At 46.7% G+C, this 19,555-nt stretch overlaps 1 long non-coding RNA gene and 1 pseudogene across 1 annotated transcript in view; both read right to left on the reverse strand.

The window, feature by feature from the left end:
* Window positions 1-19,555, reverse strand: part of LOC144167279 (uncharacterized) — a 144,816-nt gene that overhangs the window by 93,708 nt on the left and 31,553 nt on the right. The window lies entirely within an intron of this gene.
* LOC144170913 (uncharacterized) lies at window positions 4,877-8,161 on the reverse strand (annotated as a pseudogene).

Consider the following 19,555-nt stretch of genomic DNA (forward strand, 5'->3'; position numbering starts at 1 on the left):
TATTACCCTGTCACCAGATCAGATGAGCGCCTTGTCAAAAGGTCTGAATTTTTGCCCGGCAACTGGCGGTTTCAACGAATTTCAACTTTTTAAGGACTTCGACAACTTCGCCAGAAATATGAGACCGAGAGAGTACTTCCATGACCGTCCTCCAACCGACGAAGCCCGAACCGCGTTACCTAGCCATAAGCACTGGACCCCTCCCACGCAGCGCGATACATGCCTCGACATGTATATTAAAGCCGTTCATCGCGACGTACGGGCAGCCTACCAAAAGCAAATCCCTTTCCGCTGTAACATCACAAACAAGGAAAAGAAAGCCCTGGAGGAACTCGCAGGCTGCCCCGAAATAGTAATCGAACCGGCCGATAAAGGAGGCGCCATCGTGATCCTCGACAAAGCTGACTATGTCAACGAGGCTCATAGACAACTATCAGAATCTGCGTTCTACAAAGTACTCCCTAGCGATCCCACTAATGATTATAAGCTAATTGTAAAAGAAAAACTCACTGAACTTGTTCAAGATCAAGAAATAACTGAAACAACTGCTCGTTCTCTTATCCCCTTAAGCCCAATAGCCGGTAGATTCTACCTTCTTCCTAAGATTCATAAAAATAACAACCCAGGTCGCCCCATTGTCTCTGGCATTGGTACTGTAACCGAGAACCTCTCGCGGTATGTCGACTCTCTCATTCGCGACATTCCCCCCAGCTTTCCATCCTTCATTAAGGATACAAATGATTTTCTCTCAGATAAAATGAAGATGGAAATTCACAACAACTGTTTACTTGTTGCCCTAGATGTGTCGCTGTACACTAACATTCCGCATGCCGATGGGATCACCGCTGTATCATGTGCGTATGAGGGGTCGGCGGGTGACAAACCTATCGATTCTCTCACCCTTGAAACTTTCCTTCACATTATCCTTGAACTTAACAATTTTGAGTTTGAAGGTGTCAATTACGTGCAAGTCAGCGGACCGTCAATGGGAACCAAAATCGGGCCTAACTACGCGAACATCTTTATGGGATGTCTAGAGACAAACTTCCTCGCAACCCAAAGTTTGAATCCATTGTACTACAAAAGGTATATAGATGATATATTCATGATTTGGCAGCACGGTGAAATGGAAGTTCTTGCGTTTATTGAGGCTTTTAACCTTGCGCATCCTACCATCTCCCTCTCTCATTCCTACTCTACGCACAGCATAAATTACCTGGATGTTATTGTCACAGTTTCTGAGGGCAGACTTCAGGCTAATCTCTGCAGGAAACCTACGTACACGCGCCAGTATTTGTACTTCCACAGCGGCCATGTCAGGCACTGCAAGACTGCAATACCTTATACCAGAGTCATTCAAAAGTATTGAAGGACTCTGCTTATACATAGCTTGCACGTGACGTCACGCTCGAGCGCTCGCGCGGCGGTAGCCATATTGGTGCAGTGGTTCCGGCATTGCGGCATGAGCAGCTCGGGGAGCGCACGCATTTGCTGCTGAGCTAGTCGCTTTTCGCGCTTTCCCTGCGGCATACCGCTGGTAGCGAGCAAAAAACCTTTAAACGCGACCTACCGCTCGGACCTTACGGGGCCTGCACGCGTGCGGTATGCGGAAACGATGCGGCTGTGCGACAACGAGGACCAATTCATGCTAAGACCGGGCATGGACACGGCCGGCGATGTGGACTTGTTTCCTGAGATAAGTTACGGCGACATCCTCAACTACCTCGTGTTTTCTGCCAACTTCCTCACACTAGAAGAGATGAAGGCATTCAAGTCTACCGAAGCATATAATTCCTTCACGAGCGGGTGGGTGAAGTTCCTGTCGGCTAAGCAGCTACAAGACGACAAAGTGCTTCTGCTCGGAGAGGTAAGCAGCCGGGATCTTTTTTACTATATCGTCGGTTCGGAAATCGTGCACGGAATGCTCGAAATAGACACGGTCGCGCTAGAACAAGTCTTCGCGGTTGCCGGTTACGTTTTGAGACACGATCAGCAGTGACGAGCACTCGCGCAGAGATGTGGGCAAGAAAAACTTGTGCATTGCATTTTTTTCTCTCGCAGGTGAACCATTCGCAAAGGTTGCGGGACCAGCCTCTGGATGTGTGGATTTTTTGCTTGAAAAGCGGGGTCGGGCTCACTGCTCATTGCACCTGTATTGCAGGAGCAGGTAAGGCCTGTTCTCATGTTGGAGCCTGCCGGTATGCAGTTGAAACAGGTGTGAAGATGAAAAACGCTACAAGCTGCACCTCAAAAACGAACACCTGGCTTCCTGCGTTCGTGGAGAAGGTGGAGTTCAAGAGGCTAAAGGACATCGACTTCACTTCGTCGAGAGGGAAGAAGCGATAACTGGACGACATCACTAACAGCAGCAGTTCAGCAGTGAACGAATAAAAAAAACGAATGGACATCCCACCAGCAACCCGAGAGGAGCTTGGCGACCTGTACAGAGCATTTCAGAGCACAGGTGTCACACCTGCAGTATTTTCTGTGCTTCCAGAGTATTGCGAAAGCCTTCAGGAGCCTGTAAAAACACAGCCTGCCCACTTGAGGAAGCTGTATCTCGAAGAGAACTTGGAAGACAACCTCGACACGCTTTTGAAGAAGGCTGACGACTTTCTTGCCACTTTTTCCATCAGGGATGACACAGTTAATACATTTGAGGCTGCAACAAGGCAACAAAGTAACTCGCCAGACTGGTTCCTTTACCGTGCTGGCCGAGTGACTGCGTCAGTGATGAAAAGTGTGTGCCACACGAGTGTGCAGTGTCCTAGCTTATCACTGGCAAAATCGATTTGCTACCCTGAAAAAAATTCTCTCAGAGTTCCTGCCGTCATGTGGAGCTTAGAACATGAGCAAGATGCTTTCGAGGCATACAAAGCCAAGGAAGGTACAAAGCACCAGAACTTTGAGTGCCACAGGTCTGGACTCCACCTGAGTGCTGCTTACCCGTTCATCGGCGCAACACCGGATGCCATCACCTCGTGCAGCTGCTGCGGGAGAGGTGTTGTGGAATTTAAGTGCCCATTTTTGCTAAGAGATGCTTAAGATATCACCACCAGCATTTCATGTCTGAGTTACACTGGCGGAAAACTTCAGCTTTTGGACAATCATGCGTACTACTACCAAATTCAGACTCAGATGACAGTGTGCCATATTGACTTTTGCGACTTTGTGGTGTGGTCGCCAAATGTGCTGCACATCGAGAGAGTGAGACGCAATGATCAGTTTTGCAGAAACATTTTTTTTCCGCAAGACAGTTTTTTGGAACGTCATTCTGCCCGAGTTGCTCAGCCGATACTACACGATGCAAGACAGAAGTCGTGAAGAACAGCCAGCAGACACAGTAGAGTACTGCTTCTGTCGTGGACCGGACACAGGCAAGATGGTAGCTTGCGACAACGAGGCGTGCAGCTACAAGTGGTTTCATTTCTCCTGTGTCGGACTGAAACGGGCACCAAAAGAGAAGAAATGGTTTTGTCCCGAATGCAAATAAGACAAGGACTAATGTCAGGCTTCCACAGTTTATTTCACCACAGCTGTGCCTGCCAGTGTGAAGCAACAGACTATCTTGATGAAATTTGCTAAAAGAGCACGCTAATGTTTCTTCTGACGGGAATGTACAACGAGCTTGCAGTCTTAAAATAAAGGACCACGTGGAGCGACAGCGACAATTGTCGCTCAAGTGTAACTGAATGGATGCGGTGGGCTAATACGAGCGACGAGCTGTTGCGGACACCCCTTCATACACTGATTTCTTTATTAAGCCCTCAGTGCCATGTTTCTTTCAAAACGAACACTCTGCACATGACCGCCAGACAACATTGAACACACGTAGCATCAGAATACAAAAATGTGTTGAAACTGCATTGTACAATAATTGTATTACTGCCAACCTACAAACAGCACCGAAGTTATGAATCTCAAGAAGTCACATCACGTGTAGTGGCAAGGGCAGTTGCACGAATTTGTAAATTCAAAGAGTCGTAAATGTAATGCACGACACACAGAATATGGTACGCCTGAGGCACAGCAGCGCATAAGATCCAAACAAAAAGGTAAATGGTCACCTTGCCACTTTAGAGTCGTTGGCTGGCAAAAGAGCATTCTGCCGAGAATGCTGCTCTACACATTTCGAACAAAACAAACAGCAGAAACAGAACTAAAAAATTCGAGCGTAACCACAGTGGCACTGTACAAATTCCAGTTTGTGTTGTCGTGTCACAACAAAGTAGTGCAATAATAATATACAGACGAGGTTTCTACAGCTGAAAACTAACTAGTGTCCAACTAATTTTGAAACGCACAATCACGTGGCATATATCTTCCTTTCTTTGACTTGAACCATAACTTTGCTGCTGTTTGAAATCATAGTCGGTACAACATGTTCCATTGCATTCAAATTTTAAGTGAAATAACTGGAGTAAAAAAAGTTTCCTTTGATTGAGGTTTAACGAGCCGACGCTACGCAGGCGATGAGGCACACCATACTGGAGATCTCCGGATTAATTTTGACCACCTGGGGATCTTTAACGTGCGCCGAAATCTTGTACACATGGGCGTTTTCACTTAAAAAGAATGTTTCCAATCACAGCTGACGATATAATGTCATTCGTCAACGGAAAGCAATTGCTCAATTAGCAGACTGTTTTAGTGATGCTACTATTGAAGGGCACAGATTAGAAAGGGCACAGCGAACTGTAACAATTTTGTGAAGTGGAGTCAAATTATCTCCAGGTCGGCAAACCACATAGTCGATGGGCAGCGTGGCCTTCAGGATTACATACTTATTTCTGATCAGCCCGATCACCCTCTCGACATGAATCCTGACATTGGCTAGTTTCCTGGTGCTTAGCACGTCTCCTGCTGACAGTTGCTTCTAGCCCTTGGTGAACGCTGGCACGGGAAGTCTCGCACAGTAGAAGCCCACACTTTCAGACACATTGAACCCTCGGTCTGCAAGAACTACGTCACCCAGAAGTAAGTTGTCCAAAAGACCGCAGTGCTCCGTTATGTGTCTATCGCTAGCACGCCCTCCCCAGCCTTCAGAGATGAAGTTAAAAATGCCTTGAGGTGCAATGCCAATCAAATACTTTGCCGTATTGCTGCCTTTGTACTAAGACCATGTCTCACTTCGGGGCAAATATGATGAAGGCCTTTCTACTTCATCTCAAAACAGTGAATGATGACTGCAACATTTTCCCCAAAAGAATCGTAGAAGGCTTGAGGCATTGTGCGTTGCACAACACTTCTAGGCGGCCACAATATCTCAGACCTAAAGGGACACTGAAGTGATATGTAAACATTGCGGGATTACTTGCGCAAATTGTAGTCCGGAGTCCCCAGGCCATGTTACGACCACTCTGGGCGCGTTTACGCGATTTTATGTAGTAGAAATACTAATTCGAAAATGCTGTCCTCCTCTCTTTACGCTCGCCCATTTTCTGCGGCATTTTCGTGTGACGTCGAGAGGAGCCGAGCTCGCAATTGGTTGCGCTACTGCACGGCTCCCCGGCCTTCAGACAGAGTCAGTCGGCCCAGCGTTTCGTCCGCCGACGGGTCGTCGCAATTCGTTCGCTCAGTTGAAACGAAGCCGGGACACGTTTGTGAATGGAAGAATGGGCCTTTCTTTACTTGGTTAGTTTGTACACTGTATCTAGCTCCAAGTCAAGGTAGCTTCACACAAGCGCTGCACAAGCGCACATACGACGCTTCGCTGACTGGTACGCGAGTAGGAAAATATAAGGCCTCTTGAAGGCGGGAGAAGAGTCAGCGAAGTCAATATAGGTACTAAGGAAATAAAATCAACTGATATTTTTACCGTACAGCGTAAAACTAGGGTGCGGGAAGCACTTTTTTGCGCTGGGCGAACAAGCACAGCGGTCAGCAGCACGACTACGCATCTGCGAACGCTTTTCCATCTACGAAATGCGATTGCTAGACCTGAGCTATTGTGGAAACTCGGGCGACGCTTACTGCACGAGCGCAATACAGCAAATAGTCAACTAAGCTGCTTGAAATGCCGAAACGAAATAAAAGTGTAAACTTGCTGCCACAAGAGCCCGTTCCGTGGCCGAGTGCTCTGAGGCGCCAGGTATGATGCCGCAAGTGTTTTGCAAGTCACGAGTTCGAGTCCCCGCGGGTACATGCTTTTTTTTTTTGTAAGTTAACTTTTTCGTTTTCTGCCGATGTTTTCTACATTGAGTTCACCTTTTTTTTGGGCCGCAACGTTCATGGCTCCACGAACTAGTTCACAGAACGCCCGCAGGCTGGCACTGGCGCGCTAGCGAGTTCTCGTTGGCGTGCTGTTGCCATAAGCACCGACTGCTTGCGGGCAGTGGGCACAGGCCAGAATGAACAGACCCTTGGCCTGGTGCGAACACGCTTTTTACGGTACAGGCATGAGGGAGGCAAGCTCCAAATATGGGGGACAAGCGCATGACATTTGGGCGTCTGCGGGTACGCGGAGGGCGTCCATGCACTGCGTAGGCCTCGGCTAGTGAATGCTACGATTCCAAGCCGTCCTGGGCGGCTTATCTTTATGCATTTTTACAGGTGACAACATGGCAAAAGCGCGGTACGATGATTACTAAGTTATTGAGAATGCCCATCCAACAACGCCACGGGTTGTGTTTTACAGAATCGAAACCGAAACCGAAACTTCTTTGGTTGCTCACCTTGGGCATCGTCCAATCACGGTGCGGCTCCTCCTAACGTCGCAGCTTTAGTTGGTGCGGCCGCCGCAAACCGCGCATGGTAGTTTTTCTTCTTTCGCGCTTTGTAAAATAATTACCGATTTGTCAACCGCATAAACGATGAAAAGTGTGCTAATTTGAGCCAGTCTACGCAGTGCAAGCAAAAACGGGAGCTTGACAAATTCACTTCAGTGTCCCTTTAAGGCGGCAGTAGGCAGCATGCAGCCATTTGTCGAATATGCGCGACACTGTGGCCTCTGACACGTTAAACCTAAAAGCAATGTCAGTGACGTGCAAATGTAGCTTTAACTTCATCAAGAAAAGCAGGAACTCCTGAAACTTCAGCAAGCTGTTGTTAGCGTTATGCGACACAAACTCCACTACGACGTTGAACAATGCGTAAAAGATCTGAAAATTCGCCGAGCCGGTGTAGTACACAACTTTGGTGTCGCTACATTTCAGGGCATCTTCAGTCAGCTCCAGCAGCTTGTTTTCATTTCGCACAGCGTAGAGACGCTCGTTTAGGGATAAGCACTCCATCTCCATGGCTTCAATGTCACTCATTGTCAGTTCTGTCTGGACTGCGATCCCTGGAACAAAATTAAGTTGTTGCATGGGTGATCAAGCAGCGTGAAAAATTCCCTTGAGATGCGGAGAGGAGTTATTGGCGACAGGACTGGCAAATCAGCATGCGCAGATTCAACATATGAGGTACTCCGCTGGATAAAAAAAACGTTCTCTCCACTTTGATACGCTCGGTTTCAAACCACGACGACGAAAGTAGAGAACACAGGACTAGCGCTAGTCCTGTGTTATCTAATTTTGTCCTGTTTTTATCGCGCTACTTAACCATGTTTCATAGTTCAAACCAACAAGCCCACATTTACGTGTTGACAAAAAACGCTCACCTGTTTCGTCACTGTTCTCTACCCTGACTCCATCTTCCGCTGGCGCCGGCGACGACGAAGAAACGGCAGCTGCGTCCGGATGCCTCGTCTGTGTTTTTGCCATTGCCTCGGCTGTACGCTCGGCGTCAGCTGCACGGGCCTGGTTCCGTCGTCTTTTTGCGCGAGCGTGGCGTTCGGGATCTCCCTGTTTCGCGCTGTAGCCGAGTAACAGCGTCGGGGCATAGTCGGGGTCCGCCTCCCCCCACAGCTGTAACGGTCTGCCTACGGACGCAAGGGCATGTTTAAAAATGAGATTCTCCGTAGTGCTTCCAAGTCTCACAGATAAATAATTATCGCGCACACGCCGATGGCTTACCTTTTACAAAGTGTACGCCACAAACACGTATGCCAGTCCTCTTGGTGTTGAGATCAGCGCGGTTTATCCGCGCCAGCCACAGACTGCGTCGTTTTCGTGAGGTCGCCCTAATGCTCGATTACCTTCGGAAGGCGAAAAAAGTTTTTGTTTGTTGATTTGGTCCAACATGTACGGTTCGAGCATCCAACAATTGCACAGATCACCATTGCGACGCGCTGGCAGTGAACGCACGATCGCTCCGGCTGACTGCACCACTGCACCGGCATGGCGGAATGGTATCCTAGGATTCCTCACCGTGACGTCAGTGCAAGCCATGTATAGCCAATCTCACCGTTTTAGGCGAATCTGAACAAGCCAGGCGGATTTCAATTCTAACTGCAGAGAACTTAAACCCGCGCTCTTGAATCAAAAATACCCAGAGCAGGTGATCGATTACGCGATTAAACGAGCTAACCAGTTGAACCGCACCGACATTTTCCGAAAAAAAGCTCCAAAACTCAATCAACAAACAAACCTTGTTTTGACCCATTCGGCCTCTTCTCCGAAAGTTGCATCCATACTAAGTAAACATCACAATATCCTTGCTCAAAGTGAACGCCTAAAGAGAATATTCCCCGAGCCGCCACGTGTTTTTTATACACGCAGCAAAAATTTGGGCGATGGTCTCACTAAATCCAGCCTCAGCCGACCACAGACTACTGGTTGCATGCCCTGTAACAAACCACGGTGTAAGGTATGCCCACAAATGACCACCACACAGCGCGCCGCCAGCACAGCTTCAAACTATTATGTTAATGTAAAAGGGAACTTTAACAGTGATTCCGCCAACGTCGTATACGTGCTGGAATGCACCCTCTGCGGCAAAGAATACATCGGCCAGACTGAAACACCCTTCCGTTTGAGGTTCAACAATCATCGCTCTCATGCAAAAACCTGCCCTTCTTTGCCTCTACCAAAGCATGTTAACACTCGATTTCTTTGAACAACTGAAGGCCACAATTCTTGAATCTAGTTTTAAAACGCATCACGATCGCGAGGTTCGTGAGTCCTACCTTATCTATAAGTTTAAATCAGCGTCGTTTGGAATAAATGAAAGTTATGGGAAATTAACGTGTCTTTCCTCCGATTAATATTTTGGCTGCATTTCTCAGGCTAGTGTTATGCCTGTTCATTTGTTTCCCTCAATAATATTCTCCCATGAGTTGGCGAGCTCCCGTAGTTGGGTATAGTTTCTTGCTAGCACGACGTTTTTTAGCACAATGGCTTCACTGAACCAAATTTGACGAACAAGTCTGGACATTGTGTTCTGGGTAGAAGGCTGCAGTACCATTTTTAGCTTTGATATTCTAACCTTGTAATCAATTTGTGAACGCGAGCGTGTGTGATTGCTTTCGTGTGCTCTTTCTTTTTTGTATTGTTGTTTTCTAATATTCGTTGCTGACCGCCTCGGCATTCCCTGAACTGGCACCATGCGCCGGCCAGATGAATACCACCAGCTGCCGCGCCATTCGCGTGCACCTGCCTGTTTTCTTTCTTTTCATGACTTCTTTGACATTGTCTTTTTTTCATACCAATGTACACTCATTTCGAGTCGAAACTGCCTGTCCTACTGCTTTTTGGCATGACCCTTGCCTCCCCGCAACAGAAGCCACTTGCCTCATGTTTCAATGACCTTACCCGGATCTTAGAACGGCTGTGCATGGGCAGATGTTCACCCTTTGTGTGCATTTGTATATCTTCTTTGAAACTTCCTTGTTCCGCTTGACTAATCTTTTTGCCCATGTCAAACACGTGCATGGGCATATCTTGTTTTGACCCCTCTTTCACCCCCGTTGCCACGGGGGAGGGGAAAATTACCTTATTATTTTTTTCCCCGCTCTTTGTATACCAATGTACTCATTTCCTGTCGAAACAGTCTGTCCTACTTCTTTTGGGCGCGACCCTTGCCTCCCACCAACAGAAGCCACCTATCTCTTGTTTCAATGACCTTACTCGTATTCCTAGAATGGGTGTGTATGGGCAGATGTTCGCCCTTTGTGTGCATTTGCATTCCTTCTTTGGAGCGTCTTCGTTCCGCGTGACTAATCTTTTTGACCATGTCAAACACGCGCATGGGCATATCTTGTTTTGATCTCTGTTTCACCCCCGTTACCATGGGGGAGGAAAATTACTTTGTTATTTATTTTTGATTTTTGATTTATTAATTTTTTTTCTGTGTTTGGTTCTTCTCTCTCTTTTTTTCCCACGTTCATACCGCGTGACTGTGTGTTCTTATTATCCTTTTTATAATTTATTTTCCCGCTCTCTTCATTCTTTTGCTACCCACCAACCATGATTCATTTGTACAAACTCTCCCTCCTCTTACCTTGCCCTCGCTCTTGCTAAATTTTCTGTATATATAAACTGAAACGAACTTATTTTGTACTCTGAAGAAAGGGAGACCTCTCCCTGAAACGTAAGTAAACTTTTACTTTTATTTTTAATGTCCTTCTCGTGTGTCTCTGTCTCTAAGAACCTTATATATATATATATATATATATATATATATATATATATATATATATATATATATATATATATATATATATAGGGAGTAGTAGAACTTTGAAGATGGTAGAGAACAGAAGAGAAAAAAACTTCGAACAAGGTAAAAGCACGGTTGTGGCCTACGTTTCAGCAAAGAGAACTTGCTTTCCTCAGGGCAATCTCTCCCCTGGCAGGCACGATTTATATAGGGGTAGGACCCCAGTGAAAGGAGAGGGAAAGATGGAAGGGAAATTGAGCAAGCTGATTGGTTAGGGAGTATATCGGGGGAGATGTTGAGGGGGAAAGAAGGTTGTATAGTTTGAGCCGCGAGGTAGGTCACAGGAAAGTCAGGCGGAGGGGGGGGTGTTAATTCCGGGATTTTTTGGAGAGAACAGATGAGAGGGTGTTTGTTGACGCGCTGCAGGTGCATGCGGAAAGGTTCCCAGAACCGCTGGAAGCAGGCCAGGGGGTGAGAGTTGGGTCCTTGTCAGAAACTATCTGCAAGCCTCAGGACAAAAGAGAAAGTAGAGAAGAGGAAGAATGACCAGGTATGGAAGAAAAAGAAAGAAAAAAAAGAAAAAAAAGAAAGAACAGGGAGGCAAAGTACACAAACCCACACACAAAAGAAACAGCTATAACCCAACTGTTGAAAAGACAGGTGTCGCCTAGGGCGACTTCACTGGAAGAGGCTTGTCCTGAAACTGAAAAACGGAAAGATAAATTTAGACTGACGTCAGGACCACAAGACAAAGCGAGGAAAAAAAATAAGAGACATAAAATGAAATTCTAAAAGCAAATGTTGGGGATGCGGGAGCGTATTAGCTGGAAGCGAAAGAATCAAAAGAAAAGGAATCAGGTGACCAGGTACAGAGCAGAGTGAACGGTCATAGTCTTTGGATGAGGTATATGCACGAAAATGCCTAATACTGTATTCCCGGTGAATATCGCAAGGATTCCAAGTTGCCCTTAGACGCATTAATTCCAGCAGGTTCCATGGAGTTGAATTTGTGAATTAAGTAGGATTCTCGGTATTTGCTGTCCCTAGGAGACCTAAAATTTGACTGAAGTATGTATAACTTAAGGTCATCAAAATTGTGGCCTGGTTGGTTGAAATGCTGCGCTACAGCTACGGAGGATTTGCTAAGAGTACCTGCCCGGTGATCATTAAGCCGTAGGCTCATAGGTTGACTCGTTTCGCCTATATACTGTTTGTGGCACATTGAGAATTCCAACATATACACAATGTTGGATGAAGTGCACGTAAAACTTGGATTAATCTTGTGGACATAGTTACTGGCTGTGCTTTTTACAACGCAGTCTGTTTGCAGGTGCCTACAAGTCTTGCATCTGGGGCGGGACTAGCTGGCTATGACTGGCTGCTTTGAAGGCCCTGTTTTAGCATGCACTTGATTGATTGTAGGGTTTAACGCGCCGACGCAACGCAGACGATGAGGCGCGCCGTAGTGGAGGGCTCCGGATTAATTTTGACCACCTGGGGATCTTTAACGTGCGCCGAAGTCTCGTACACACGGGCGTTTTTGCTTTTCGCCTCCATCAGAAAAGCGGCCGCCGCGGTCGGGAATCGAACCCGCGACCTCGTGCTCAGCAGCGCAACGCCTTCGCCACTGAGCCACCGCGGCGGGTTTTTAGCATGCAATTAAATATCTTTTAGATTCCTGTTTCTCCGGTAGGTAACCCTTGGTGCTTCCGGGAGAGTCTTTTTAAGTCGGTCGTTACTGGTAAAATGGGGTAGTACTTCCGCAGTATATTGTTTACGTTTGGGAGGGCGTTTGAAAATTTCGTTATTAGGGCAGGTGGCCTGGCGCTTTCGTTTTGCCGCTGTTTGTTGAGAACGTCATCCCTTTTGAGATTAGACACACGTTGGTACGCCTGATCGAGCGAGCTTTTGGGGTGGTTCTTGTTCATAAGGGTGGCCGTGAGTTCGTCTAGGTGCTCTACGTAGTCACTGTCATCACTGCATACTCTTCTAAGCCTGGTGGCTTGTCCTACAAAGATCCCTTGCTTGCAGTGTCTGGGGTGATGGCTTTTATAATCTAGGTACTGCTGCCTGTCTGTTGGCTTTCTAAAAAGCGTGGTTTTAAGTTTACCCTTGTCTAGAATGAGGGTAGTATCTAGGAAGTTCATTTCTTTTTCAGAATACTGGCAGGAGAATTATTAGTTGGATGCGAAGAATTGAGATGGGATATAAACGTTTCTAGAGTCGCGCGACCGTGCTCCCAAATCATGAAGATGTCGTCTATGTAGCGGAGGTAAACCTGAGGTTTATGCGGAAAAGAGCTTAATAGGGTAGTTTTAAGTTGCCGACAAAGGTGGCAGTGTAGTTGTTTTACCTATGGGAAAATACAAAGATGAAGCATATAGGCAGCTCCATAACCCTTGCCACTACAAGCCCTTAGATTACGATCAGAGCCAGGAATACAGCCTAAAAATCCTTCAGAGCCTCACAGGTCTATGATCTAGAGAACTACTAACGACTACTGACTTAAATTTCATGAAACCGATTAATAAGCATGCAGGACGTTTTTACCTCCTCCCAAAAGTCCATAAAGTCCCCGTAGAATTATTGTTCACTGCCGACATTCCTGGCAGACCCGCAGTTTCGAATAACAATACCCCAACCGAAGCATTATCTCTGTTTCTGAATCATCACCTATCCGACATTCCGGCTCTTCTTCCTTCATTCGTTCAGGACACCCCCCACTTCCTCCGCATAATAGCAGAGATAAACATGGGCGGGCGCCTACCTAGCGGAACCCTCCTTGGTACTCTTTACGTTGCTGCATTGCATACAAATATTCCGTTCGCCGAAGGAATTGAAGCGATTTCAAAATCTCTATCAGTCAACCCGCACCAACATGCACCAGAAGTGTACATAACTTTGTTAAAACTAGTTCTAACTCTCAATTATTTTGAATTTGACTCATCTTACTTTTTGCAAGTTTTTGGAGCTAGCATGAGTACTCCATTCGCACCGACCTATGCCAACATTTTCATGGGGCAACTTGAAGCTACCCTATTAAGCTCTTTTCCGCATAAACCTCAGGTTTACCTCCGCTACATAGACGACATCTTCATGATTTGGGAACACGGTCGCGCGACTCTAGAAACGTTTATATCCCATCTCAATTCTTCGCATCCGACTATTACATTCTCCTGCCAGTATTCTGAAAAAGAAGTGAACTTCCTAGATACTACCGTCATTCTAGACAACGGTAAACTTAAAACCACGCTTTTTAGAAAGCCAACAGACAGGCAGCAGTACCTAGAATATAAAAGCCATCACCCCAGACACTGCAAGCAAGGGATCTTTGTAGGACAAGACACCAGGCTTAGAAGAGTACGCAGTGATGACAGTGACTACGTAGAGCACCTAGACGAACTCAAGGCCACCCTTATGAACAGGAACCACCCCAAAAGCTCGCTCGATCAGACGTACCAACGTGTGTCTAATCTCAAAAGGGATGTCGTTCTCAAAAAACAGCGGCAAAACGAAAGCGCCAGGCCACCTGCCCTAATAACTAAATTTTCAAACGCACTCCCATACGTAAACAATATACTGCTGAAGTACTACCCCATTTTAGCCAGTAACGACCGACTTAAAAAGACTTTTCCGGAAGCACCAAGGGTTACCTACCGGAGAAACAGGAATCTAAAAGATATTTTTGTGCATGCTAATGATGATGGTTTGCTTTTATTGGCGCAAGGCCGACACGGGCAAAGAGCGCCAAACAGAAAGTTATTTGATGAGCAGAAAACAAGAAATAAAATCAGTTAAAAACTATGCGTACGGCTGGTGTAAAGTGCCAGGGTGAAGAACAAGAGTGGTTAAAAAATAAAGAAGGTGGCTGGTGTATAGGACCAGGGGTAAAGCTATGGGTGGAATGAGATGAGTTGTAAAAAGTGAACTTGTGATAGGAACTTAAAGGTGCGCTGAACAGAAAACATGGCATCATCTCCTAAGAAGTATGATGGGTGTGGTGGAATATGTCGTGTGTGTAGTTGAGGGAAGTGTTTGCGTCGTGTAGTGTCGAGTGCCTTACATTCTATGAGGATGTGGATCACGGATAGGGCCTCTCCGCACCTGCTGCACAGAGGTCTTGGAGATCCAGTGAGCAGGTGCGAGTGCGTTGCGTGAGTGGGATCCGTAATCTAGCCAAGGCGACTTCAGTGTATCTATTGCGTGTGTCGGTGGTGTATGGTCCCAAGTGTGGTTTTATTACGTGTAACTTGTTATCGGTTTGTTCGCTCCAGTGTGTTTGCCATGTTTTGCGAAGTTGTTGTCTGATGTTTGGTTTCACGTCGGTGTAGGGTAATGTGGTTATGTCTACTGTATTCGAGAGTGTAGCAGCAGCGGCCATTCGATCCGCTGCTTCGTTCCCGGCTATACCACAGTGGCCAGGGACCCAGCAAAGAACTAGTTCAAATTTGTGGACATACACAGACATAATACCCTTACCCGCCGCGGTGGCTCAGTGGCTAAGGCGTTGCGCTGCTGAGCACGAGGTCGCGGGTTCGATTCCCGGCCGCGGCGGCCGCTTTTCTGATGGAGGCGAAAAGCAAAAACGCCCGTGTGTGCGAGATTTCGGCGCACGATAAAGATCCCCAGGTGGTCAAAATTAATCCGGAGCCCTCCACTACGGCGCGCCTCATCGTCTGCGTTGCGTCGGCGCGTTAAACCCTACAATCAATCAATCAAGACATAATACCCTTGACTATTAGATTTACAACGTGATTTTTTGAAGACTTTGTTGACGACAACGCCCGCACGACACTGAGGGAGTCTGTATTTATAATGGATTGTGGGATGTGACTTTGAAGGATATGATTAACAACAAGAAGTACACCATAAGCCTCTGCCGTAAAGATACTCGTATTACTGTTAAGAGTTTTAGTGACATTAAGGCCGGGCCCATGCGCCGCGAAGGACACAGAGGTGGCAGTTTTAGAGGCGTCCGTATAAAATTCAGAAAATTTATACTTCTGCTGCAAATACAAGAAGTGCTGCAGAATTGCACATGTGGGAGCTTGGTTTTCATCTACATGTGTGAAGGATGTGTCGCATGATACAGGGCGGAGACGCCATGGTGCTATAAAATCTGTTTGAGAACTTTGTATGGTGTCTAAAAAGGAGACAGAAAGCTCTGACGCTTCCTCTCTAACTCTGTAAGAGAAGGGCGCAGAGAACGATGGTCGGTTTAGGAGTAGTGCAGTCATAGACGTATCATAAAAAGCCGATTTAAAAGGATGGTGTGGCATAGATGAAATTTTAAAAGCAAAAAGGAGATCTGTGTATGCTCGCTGACGTTGTAGGTTCCACTTATTACACTCCACATCGAGGCTTTCGACCGGGCTAGTCCGGAAGGCGCCACATGCCAACCGCAGCCCCAGATGAAGCACTGGGTCCAGCATTTTGAGGGATGTCTTACTTGCTGACCCATAAACAACGCTTCCATACTCTAATCGTGAACCTATCAGGCTGGTAAAAACACGTAAAAGAAGTTGTTTGTCAGCCCCATATGAAGAGTGGGAGAGAACCTTGAGTATATTCATGGCCTTTAAGCATTTATGTTTAAGTTGTTTTATGTGTGGAATGAACGAGAGCTTTTCGTCAAGGACTGAACCTAAAAACTTGTGTTCATTTCTGACTGGAATTGAGACACCATTGAGTCTGATGTCTGGATCCGGCCGAATGCCGCGCCTTTTCGAAAACAAAACACAAGTACACTTCACTGGATTAAATTTAAACCCGTTGCTATCTGCCCAGCCAGCTAGCTTGTTAACACCAAGCTGGACTTGGCGCTCGCAGATAGACAGGTTACAAGACTTAAAGGATAACTGCACGTCGTCTACATAGATTGAGCAGGAAATGGTTGGTGGCAGAGCCTTCCGAAGAGAGTTCATTTTTACAATAAACAACGTGCAACTCAAAACTCCACCTTGCGGAACACCGTTTTCCTGCACATGAACCCTAGAGAGTGCTGTTCCAACTCGCACGCGAAACGTTCTTTCAGAGAGGTAACTGGCAAGCGTGTTCCACATGTTACCCGACATTCCAAAGGACTTCAAGTCGCTAAGGATGCCGTACCGCCAAGCAGTATCGTACGCCTTTTCAAGATCAAAGAAGACTGTCATACAGTACTGTTTGTGGAGGAAAGCATCTTTGATATAAGACTCTAATGCAACGAGTTGATCGTTCGTAGATCGCCCCGCCCTGAAGCCCGCCTGGCAGCTCTCGAGAAGACCGTTGTACTCTAAGAAGTACACGAGTCTCCTGTTTATCATCTTCTCGAAGAGCTTACACAGGCAGCTTGTCAGGGCAATGGGGCGATAACTGGCGGGAGAGGAAGGGTCCTTCCCTTCCTTTAGGAAAGCCACTACTATGGCCTCCCTCCAAGAGCGTGGAATGTGCCCCGAAAGCCATATTTTGTTGTATAGGTGTAAGAGTGTTTCAAGAGTGTCTGGGTGTAGGTGCTGTATCATGGTGTATGTAATCTTATCTGCACCTGGAGCTGAAGGTTTGCACGTTCTCAGGGCAGCCCTCAGCTCATAGAGAGTGAATTCAGAGTTGTAGGAAGTTTTTGATCAGTCTTTGTCGTGTAAGGGCTTTTTTTCTACAGATGTTTTGTGTTTCATAAAAGTGTTCGTGTAGTGTGCTGAACTGGACACGTGTTCGAAGTGTTGTGCAAGCGTGTTAGCCTGGTCTTCAAGTGTGTCCCCTGTTGTGGTAACCAGGGGCAGGCTGTGTGTCTGTTGTCCTTTGAGCTTGCGTATACGTGTCCAGACTTTGTGTGTGTCTGTGTATGAATTAATGGATGTCAAGAAGGTGTCCCAACTCTCTCGTTTTGCCTCACGGCGCACACGTTTTCCTAATGCCTTGGCCCGTTTGAACAAGAGGAGGTTTCCCGACGTGGGGTACCGACGAAGGATACCCCACGCCTTGTTCTGGGCCTCTCGCGCCCGCCTGCAGTCTTCATTCCACCACGGCCTCCGCTGGTTGCGCGGGGCACCAGAGACGTGGGGAATGGACTTTTCGGCGGCATCGAGGATGTGCGCCGTGAGGAGTTGGGTGGCTTCTTCAACGTGTAGGTGTCCTATGGATGTGTGGTGTAGTTTGGATGTCTCTGTAAATGTGTTCCAGTTAGCTCGTGCTTCATTGAACCTATTACGGGAAGATGGACTGCATGGGCCTTTACCTATGTATGTGAGTGAGGTGGGGAAGTGGTCACTACCGTATGGGTCAGTGCCCACAGCCCACTCGAGGAGAGGAAAGAGAACTGCGGAGCCAATCGCCAAGTCAAGACATGAGTATGTGTTGTGTCCTATGCTATGGTATGTAGGCTGTTTATTGTTGAAAAGGCATGCTCCTGAAGATGTAAGGAATTTCTCTATAAGGCGACCTCGGGCATTCGTGCGAGAAGAGCCCCAAAGAGTGTTGTGAGCATTAAGGTCGCCTGTCAGGATGTATGGTTTGGGCAGCTGGTCAACCAGCGCCTCGAAGTCAGAGCTTAAAAGTGAAACATCAGGAGGAATGTATATGGAGCATACCGTTATCAACCTATTAAATATTATCAAGCGTATTGCTAAAGCCTCAAGGATAGTGTTCAGAGTGACAGGGTGCAGCCATCCCTGTCCTTTCTGAAGACCATGTAACTATTCAAGAAATTTGTGTGCTTGGAATTCAAATGTGTTTCCTGAACACACATTACACTTGGCTGATTAGCATGCAGTAGTTCGTATACATCGTCAAGATTTTTAAGAAGGCCTCTACAGTTCCATTGAATTATGTTTTCTCTTCCCATTATTTAGTGTGAGAGCTACTGGAGTGTGTGTGTTTGTTTATGTGTCGTCTTTTTTGTGCATGCTAAAACAGGGCCTTCAAAGCAATCAGTCATAGCCAGCTAGTCCCGCCCCAGATGCAAGACTTGTAGGCACCTGCAAACAGACTGCGTTGTAAAGAGCACAGCCAGTAATTATGTCCACAAGATTAATCCAAGTTTTACGTGCACTTCATCCAACATTGTGTATATGCTGGAATGCTCAATGTGCCACAAACAGTATATAGGCAAAACGAGTCAACCTATGAGCCTACGGCTTAATGGTCACTGGGCAGATACTCTTAGCAAATCCTCCATAGCTGTAGCGCAGCATTTCAACCAACCAGGCCACAATTTTGATGACATTAAGTTATATATACTTCAGTCAAATTTTAGGTCTCCTAGGGACAGGAAATACCAAGAATCTTACTTAATTCACAAATTCAACTCCATGGAACCTGCTGGAATTAATGCGTCTAAGGGCAACTTGGAATCCTTGCGATATTCACCGGCAATACAGCATTAGGCATTTGCGTGCATATACCTCATCCAAAGACTATGACCGTTCACTCTGCTCTGTAACTGGTCACCTGATACCTTTTGTTTTGATTCTTTCGCTTCCCGCTAATACGCCCCCGCATCCCCAACGTTTGCGTTTGGAATTTCATTTTATTTCTCTTATTTTTTCCTCGCTTTGTCTTGTGGCCCTGACGTCAGTCTAACTTTATCTTGCTGTTTTTGAGTTTCAGGACAAGCCTCTTCCAGTGAAGTCGCCCTAGGCGACACCTGCCTTTTCAACAGTCGGGTTATCGCTGTTTCTTTTGGGTGTGGGTTTGTGTACTTTGCCTCCCTGTTTTTTGTCTTTTTTTCTTTTTTTTTCTTTCTTTTTCTTCCATACCTGGTCATTTCGCCCCCCTCCCCCTTCTCTACTTTCTCTTTTGTCCTGAGGCTTGCAGATAGTTTCTGATAAGGACCCAACTCTCACCCCCTGGCCTGCTTCCAGCGGTTCTGGGAACCTTTCCGCATGCACCTGCAGCGCGTCAACAAACACGCTCTCATCTTTTCTCTCCAAAAAATCTCGGAATTAACCCCCCCCCCACCGCCTGACTTTCCTGTGACCTACCTCGCAGCTCAAACTATACAACCTTCTTTCCCCCTCAACATCTCCCCCGATATACTCCCTAACCAATCAGCTTGCTCAATTTCCCTTCCATCTTTCCCTCTCCTTTCACCTGGGGT

The sequence above is a fragment of the Haemaphysalis longicornis genome, unplaced genomic scaffold, assembly GCF_048455015.1.
Source record: "Haemaphysalis longicornis isolate Haplotype H1 unplaced genomic scaffold, Haemaphysalis longicornis Haplotype H1 scaffold_2, whole genome shotgun sequence".
NCBI classification, from domain to species: Eukaryota; Metazoa; Arthropoda; class Arachnida; order Ixodida; family Ixodidae; genus Haemaphysalis; species Haemaphysalis longicornis.